This window comes from Pygoscelis adeliae, unplaced genomic scaffold (assembly GCF_000699105.1).
Source record: "Pygoscelis adeliae isolate BGI_AS28 unplaced genomic scaffold, ASM69910v1 Scaffold120, whole genome shotgun sequence".
Taxonomy (NCBI): Eukaryota; Metazoa; Chordata; class Aves; order Sphenisciformes; family Spheniscidae; genus Pygoscelis; species Pygoscelis adeliae.
This window is the reverse complement of record NW_008824032.1, coordinates 7,080,376-7,088,965: the sequence shown is the minus strand read 5'-3', so window position 1 is coordinate 7,088,965 and position 8,590 is coordinate 7,080,376.

The following is an 8,590-nucleotide window of genomic DNA, read 5'->3' as shown; positions in this document are numbered from 1 at the left end:
CCTCCCGGCAGCCGGGCACCGCAGGCCCTGCCTGGGACGGCCAAGGGGGTCCCCAGCCCCGAGCTAGGGCTGCTCGGGGAGGCGGGAGTCGAGCAGAGATGCCTGGGGCGAGGGAGGAGCAGTTTTATAGCAGTAAACCCACATTTTGGTGCAGCTGGGACGGGTAAATCACTCCCTCCCGGCCGGCCAGGGCCCACCCGTGGAGCCTGTGGAAGGGGAAGGGTGTTTTGGCATGGGCCGAGTTGGGGTTGAGATGCCGCAGGGGGGACGGTGCTGGGTGGGGAGGGTTTGAATGTTGTTTCCGTATACTACGGAAAGACGGTTTTTCGCATACGTTTGCCCGCTTACCTGCATGCTTGCCAGTGAGGTGGGAGTTCCTGTCGCTTGAGTATATTAATGACTATGCCGTGCTTTGCAGACCCTAATTTTTTGGGGGGAGGGAGGGTGTGCCAAACCAAATGATCGCATATTACAGAATCCCTCTTTACGCTTAGATTTGGTGGTCATATGGGACTAGGTCACTTCTCAAAAAACGCTTTAAGAAACATTTCTGGGTTTGCTTTTCAAAAACCTAGAAAATTGCAGCACAAGTGCAAGCTGTCTTGACAGTAGCTGTGATAAACTGCTTTATTAAAGTTTCCCGGTGCCATAAACACGGCAGCGTTCGAGTGCGTGCCACAGCATCAGGTACCATCCATGTCTGGTGGGAGATGCACTAACCGCTCACTGCCGCACTGGGAGTGTATCTGGAAATGGTTTATAAGAGAAGTTGCTATCAACCCCGAGTTGCACTGATTACTGAAGATCTTAACAGCAGAAGAAATATTTACAAGTACAGCTGTGATATATGTCAGTGAAGAGCACAGATCTTTTATTTTCACAGCTTCCTATCTCCAGGTTTACAGTAGCGTTCCTGTTAAACGGGTTCAGATACTGGGTTTGAGGCTGCTTTATTCAGTCCACTTAAAAGACGAAAGCTGCAGGTGCAAGAGAAACTGTGTAACTCAGTGTTTGAAAACAAGTGGATGAAGTTCACTGCTTAGAACAACCACTGAAAGATTTTTTTTTTCCCCTAATTGTAACAATTTCTCTTCTCTCCAAAGGCTCCCTTGTCCCTTGCCTTTCTGCTGGGTGATGATGAAGTTCTGCTGGTGGAGGATTTCTCCCTTTGGAGTGGGGTATGGACCCTCCCAGGTAACCTTCCCTGCAGGGACATCTCAAAGTGGTGTGCTCAGGTCAGCTTTGCCACTTGGAGAGTACAGAACTGTAAAACAGCCGGCGCGGCTGCATGGTCTGCAGGACTAATCTGTTTTCAGTTGTGGTCAGTAAAACGCAAAGTTCTTTTTTTAAAAAGAAAAAACCCACAGGAATCAAACCTTGTTAATAGTTACAGGCTGTTGTATCCTTAGTTTAATGCTGTCTTTTGTCAGTTAAACTGCCACTGTAGCTGTTAGCTAATTCAGCATTTTAGGTTTCTCATGCTTCTGAGCTGCTTTGCTTGGCGTGAAAGTGGGAAGTATATTTCTCCTTTTTGGGTATCAAAAATCGTTGCAGTTACATACCTATACAGTTATTTTAGCAATTTAAGTAACTCACTAAGTCTTTTTTGGCAGGTAAAAGCTTGCAGTGATTTTTAGATTTAAAAGGAGCTTCTAGTATTCTAGTAATTAGGTTGACTCGATAGAAGTCATATTTTGTAAAAATAACTCTGGTAGATATTGCTGGAGGGAAAGAATGCTAATTTTATTTGGAGTTACCCATTTTCCCAAATAGTACTTTGATACCTCAGAATAATAAAGATCTACTATATAAAATGAATACACACATACATGACATGTAATACTTTAATATTTATTGCGAAGCAATGCTTCCTCCAAAATAGTCATTCATCTGATTAAGCTCTGTATTTGTAAAAACGTCCTTTGTCCATATAAACTCTGTCCTCCTTCTAAGGACTTCTTATTAGTGGCTAGGTTTAAAAATTTTCCACTTCGATCGTAAGCACCTTTTGCTCTGTCATGTGTTATTGTGGAGGGTGCACTGGGTGGCTGAACGAGGGAGGAAAAGAAATATTTCTGTATCCAATTGACTTAATGTAGGTCAGTAATTTTTGCCAGCTCATGTGCAGTGTTAGAAATACGCTGCAGGCAATTGTCATCTGTCAACCTGGGAAAAATGCTTGTGGCAAAAGGCAAAATACAAGAATACCGGGCACTGTTACAAGTCTTTTGGGCAACTCATTGGCAGCCAGCCACCATAGAGGGCTGGCAGGTAATGCAGACATTGCTAACTCATGTTATGTCATAACACATAAAATCAAAATACGGAGCATGAATGCACAAAGTACTTCAGTAATCCACAAGCACTTGCTCCCACAGGGTACCAGAGTTTATGATTTACTCCCTTGACTGAGTAAATCACAGACCTGACTTACATAACTGAGTAAATCAAAAATCTGTTTTTGAAGCACCTAAACTGGTATGTGGGAGCATGTCTGTTCCCTGAATGAACTGACAATTTGGTGATCCTAATAGCTGGTTACGTCCTCAAAGCCTATTGGCTTTCTTTTTAAATGAAGGTTTGTTTCCCCTCCTGTTTGCAAAGAAAGCATGTGGTTAAAGGCTAAACCTATGAGTTCAAAAGCAATTAAAAGGATCCTCTGAATATATTTGCATGGCATCTCATGATTTTCAGTGAATTTTGTGAATTCTGCGGATCAATGATGGCCTACCCGTATGTTCTTTGACAGATACAAGTCAAGGATAATCTATGTGTATTTGCTCTTAGTGAACTAGATGGTTGCCTGAGGTCTCCTCCAGCTATGCTGCGCTGGTAATGCCACTTGTGTTAAAGCATGAGTCAGAATACAAGTTTGCTTTCTTAAAATAAAAAGGAAGAAGGCTGCATGTCACTATTTGTTCTTTCTGTGAACGTGAGACACTATGTCAAAGACCAGTAGTATTGTACAGCTGTTAGCAGACACCTCAGCCTTTGTGTTTTTACACTACAATTTATCACCTTCACTCTACGTGTGTTTCACACACTAATCGAATCATTCCCACTGTGTGGCAGGAGCCCTTCCTTTGTTTTTCTGTGATAAAAATGTGGACACTTCCATGCAAAGGCTGAATTCAGCATAAGGTGAACTGCCAATTGGTTTTTGTTGTTGTTTTAGTTTAATTATAGACTGAAAATGTATACTTTGGTCCTTGTTCACTATGTGCAGCGTTTTGGAAATCCTGTTTTTATTGTAATCTTCCTTTTTCACTTCCTCTGGACCTTTTCACTAGACTTGATTTAGGGCTCATGCTTTCCTATCTGGTCTTAAGGCAAATACAGATTTTTTTTTTTAAATTTCTTTTTTTGAGCCACTGAGCCTCACTCTCCACCTCTGACTTTTAGGTATGGCTGAAGTGGGCATTGTCTGGGTACGTGGCCTAGGGAGCCATCCAGGGGTAGAGCAGCACATTAGCTGTAGCCCAGCTGCCTGTTTTGTCTGTGCCAGAGGTCTGGAGAGCCGGGCTGGTGGCTGACTGCTGTGGGAGGGCTGGGTGTGCAGGGGTGGAGATGCTGCCAGGGAACGATGGCCTTACAGCCAGCGGAGCGGGAAGGTTGCCTCCCTGGGGCTTGCTCCCTCCAGCACCCTCCCAGCTGGGTCCCTTTCCATGGCAGAAACCTTGTCCCATCCTGAACCTGAAGCTTGAGGGTGGCAGGCTTGGTTTTGCCTGATCTTCTGGGGACGTTCCCCAGTGATGCTTTCTGTCCAGCTGCTGGGCACTGGAGGAAGGCTCACAGAACTGAGAGGGGACTCAGCCTTCAAACACACAAACCACTCGTGTTTCGCTGTGTGATGTGCCGGCCTGCAGTGCAGCCAGAGCTATGGTAGCCACGTGGGTTAGGATACCTGAGCTGCTTTCATTTGACTAGTTCACAGGTTTGGTATAGATGAAGACGCCAGCATGCATTTCAGTGTCAGCTTGCAACCCAAACATACAGTCCCAGTCCCCTGAGGCTTGTTCATCCCATATTGATACTTCCATAACTGCATCTTTGCTGCCCTTGCCTGTGATCACTGCATTTGGGTGAGCAGGTTCACAGCTTCCAGTGTTGCAGTTGCCTGTTCAAGCTGTGGTGCAAATGAAGCCTAAACCAGGCACAAACTACAGAGGGACCGATGGTGCTTGCCCGGGGGAGGTCCTGTGCCTGGCATTGCTCCCTGACAGTGCTGGCTCACCTTCTTACAACCGCATGAGAAGAGCATGCATGCCTTAGCAGTGAACGCAGGTGCCTAAATTGGCAAGATCTTGCCCTACACTTTATCCAAGTTGCTTAAAGGCAATTTAAGGAAGGTGCAGCTAATAGTATCAGGAAACCTAGTCCAGCAGCACAGCTGGGAGCACATATTCAGATGGCTCCTCTCTATATGGATGAGTGAAGCCATGTAATTATAGGAGTTGCATGGGTCTTCACATCTTTTGGAGATGAATCATTAGCGTGAACTCTGAAAGAGGGTACACTAACCCAGCTGGGTTCACTACCGGGTAGGTAGTCTGTGGGTTAGGCTTTCAGTCTTCTCATTCAGCCAAACCCCAACTCCCTTGAAGTTAATTGTATAAAACTTCAATTGATTTCAATGAAAACAGCAGTTTCCCCACTGACTTTAATTGGTATTTGTTTGGGTGACAGTGGAGGTAAGGACCTATAAGCATCATTAGTCTAGTTGCACAGATTCTTAAAAATTAGAATAGTAGAATGGTTACATCTTTCATGAATCAGCAGGGATTTCAGACATTTTTACTAGCCTCAGGATGGTTGCAGCCTCTAAAGTGGCTATGCAAATGTGAGTGTGCCACAGCACCATCGATTCGTGCTGCCAAAACGTTAGCCCTAGAAGCTATTCGATTATAAGAGTTGTTCAAGGTTTATTCTCTCCTTTTCTCTAGCTAGATCTAGTCCTTCTGCTGTGCAGCAGCTCTGCTCTGAAATATTCTCTCTTCTCAAGTGCTAGCTTAGTTTCTCATGGGTACCTTGTTTTAGCACATTTCATATCCACCATATACTCTTTGTTCTACTCTTGCCAATACTCTTGCCAAAAAAAAAAAAAAAAAAAAAAAAAAAAAAAAAAAAAAAAAAAAAAAAAAAAAAAAAAAAAAAAAAAAAAAAAAAAGGTGCTTTCCAGGTCTCTCCTCGCCTTTATTCTCTTGATTTTTCCCTGAGCCTTTTTCTGTCTCCTGGTGAGATACCCACAAGGGTTTTTCAATTACTTGAGTGTTCCTAAGTGGTCTGAAGTACCATGTTCTTTGACTAGAAATCAGAATGTCTGGCACCTTATCTACAGCTGAGCTGCTGTGAGCTCTTGGGCATGCCATTGCACTTTTCAGTGCATTTGTCTGCCCTCTCTTTGCTTCTTAGCACCCCTCCATCCATAATGTCCTGGTTGGTTATGAGGAGAGTGGAAGTTTATATACATATATGTGTTTCCTGAAAGCTATCAAGCTTCTACTCTTACCTGCAACATTTTCTTAGGTGGCATGATTGTACCCATGGCGGGTAGCTCCCATAGGTTCAAAGCTATGCAAAACCGAATATGCACCTCTCTCTTTTTTTTTTAATCTTTTTGTAATGGTTTGAATGTTTTGCTGTGTATGAGGCGTGGGTAGATGTTTCTGTGGTTCCCAGAGGAGGGAGGGTGAGGAGTGGGTGACAGGGGAAATGGGTGGTGTGATCATGCAGGTGTTTAGGCAGTGCATAGAGGGAAGTCAAGTGAGTGGTCAAGTCAGGTGCATGGTATAGGGCGAATATTTGCTGTGTATTTATTTATACATGGTGTTCCTCAGTGGAAAAGCTGCTCTTTGCATTTTAAGTTTGACTTTCTGGTCGTTTTGCATATCAGTTTTAAAGCTAGACTGAAAATTTGGATTGATTTAAAAACCACTGACCAAGTTTCATTCTCTAACTGAGCAGAGTGCCACACAGTTTCACAGTCTGGTTTTCTTTGCCTCAAATTGAGGGTAAAAGAAAGGGCATCCTTTGGGGAACAGCTGTTCTTTTATATTCATATTAACTAGTTTTATCAGTTTAGAAAGAAAGAGGGCATCAGATTTTGGGATCTCCGTTGCACAGTAAAAGACAGAGGTGGGTTTTTTCCCAGAATTGACTAGTGACTTTTGGATGCATCCAGTTATTTCCTGATATTATCTAATTCATTTATTTTTGAAGGACCTGCTGGTTATAAAGTGAGTACTCGGCCCTTTCTGGAAATCAGTGCTTTGCAAAGGATCTGAAGCTAGTCATTTACAAATGAAAGCCTCTGAATTTAGTAATCACTTTGTGGGAAGCATTTTCTTTGAACACAGATTCTTACCTTACTCCCCTGTGCCTTACTCTAGTCCCCAAAGCAGCAAAATGCAGTCCAAATTTCAAGAGAAACCTTGGTCTTTTCTGAGATGTGTTATTGAGGTCCCTCTTGTAAAATCCCATGTGCGCTAGAAAATGTGGAAAGTAAACACTAGAGGAAGTATGTTCACTAACTAGACTTAGTGGGAGCTTCTTATGACTAAGAATATGCTCTCTTACTAATAAGGAAACTGTTTTGAAGTTTGAAAATATGTATTTTGGTCACAATACATTATTTAGATGATTGATACTGATAATGTTGCGTGCTCTCAAACCATAACATGTGGCCTCTATTTCCAAAGCTGCTGCAATCTGTTACAAAAACATAGGAGAGGTGAATTAGGAAAATGAAACCTACAGTTCAATTCATATTTAAAAATAAGTATCAACCCAAGCAGCCTGGCCTTTGGCAGGACTTTTTTACCGAGTCACCTGTGGAAGGCTGCCTTTCTTCTTGAAGGCTGTTGGTTTCCGTTCCACTTGCTTTCTCATCTCCCATATTTTGCATTCTTTTACTTAATTATGAACTCCAGTCTTAGCTGCCTAGATGTTTGGGGCCAAACTCCCTTTGGCTTTTACTGAGAGTGGAGTACTCCAAAACCTCCTGTCACTTGCAAGACTCCAGCAGGATACTGAACACCCACATCTGCAAACTGAGCAGGTGCTTGGGTTGTTACTGAAACCTAGAATGCACTAATTGCAGGCTTTGTGGTGTAGTATTAAAATGTTATATGAGATAATACGGGCTTTTTCTGGTTTTGTAGGGCTACCCAGCCACCTCTGTGTGTGACATTTGGTAGCACGGCAATTACTTCTGAGTCCATTTAATGCATCGTCAGTGCAGGTTTCTATCGGTTCTCAATTTAGGTAGCTCTTTCTTCGTTCGCATTCATGAACTGATCTCCCTTTCTCTGATGACATGCAGAACAGTGACATATTTGGTAAATAGCCTGAGTGGATGGATTTCCCATTGCAGGATTGTCTTTAGGACATTTGTGGGCACTGCTCCCCGTTCTTCACTTGCCGTGAAATGTGCTCATTAACTGGGTGAAGCCTTTTAAACAAGAGAACTGGAACTGTTTTTCAGTTAGAAATTTTGGGACATGTAATGATTTGTGCTCACAGCTTGCAAATCCACTCACAAGTCCCTGTTGACCTCATGAATATAGGTGATCATACAGGGATAACAAATTAGTATTCCAGTAGTGTGTAATTGCTAAAAGTGCACGTAAGTGTCCTCACCCATGAGTTGACATCTCTTTGTACCCTATGCCTTAAAAGCACCTGAAAGAAACCCTTCTTTTGTCAACGACCTTACTGTTGCTGTGCAGCAGTCAACAAACGTATGGTTGCAACTTCTTTGCAAAGTCAGGAAATGTTCTTATTGTAATTCAGCCTATTCAAAACCTGAGGCCCAGACACACTGTGAGGGGCTTTTCATCCCACCAGTCTGACAGAGGCAGGACAAGAAGCTTCAGATGAAATATTGGTGCACCTTAGTCAGTGGAAGTTTTCCTCTTAGCTTCCAAGAGCCAACTTTGACTGCAGTACTTGTGGAGGGTCAGTCCAGTGCAGTGACTACACCACTTGTCTTACTTGTTTGAGGGCTGTAAATTGGCGCTGCTCATTTTGGATCTGAAGCTGTTCCCTGTGTGATTTTCTCCTCAGTCCTCTGCAACTCAAAGTACCATTTAGCAGTGGTGCAGTTGTCAGTGTTAGCACATTTGGTGCTGAAATGAAGCTTGCAAAAATTCTTTGCTCATTTAAGTAAGCATCAGATCTGCTGATGCAGATTTTTCTTTGTGCTGAGATTAAATACTTTATTTCTGAAAAATGCTGATTCATTGAAGCCAAAATGGAGATGCATCTAGCCAGGTCCTGATTTGTATCAAGAAGCAGAGGCACTTCAACTTTGATTGTGCACATCTCAGGAAAGTGCACCAACCTCTAGATTGTTGGGGGTGGTGCTGGTGGTATAGTTGTTTTCATGAAAAACCTCAAAAGGTCTTGATTTCGTTCCAAGGCAGTACAAAAGCATCTCTGAAATCATGAAAAGGTTTGTGGGATGGGCAGATGAATGTTCTCATCCAGATCTGCTGACAGATTTTCTACTAATGCTTTGTTACCTTTTCATGAGAATGAAAGGAGAAGTTAGATTACAAAAAACCAAACTATATTTCTTAGCTGCAATCAT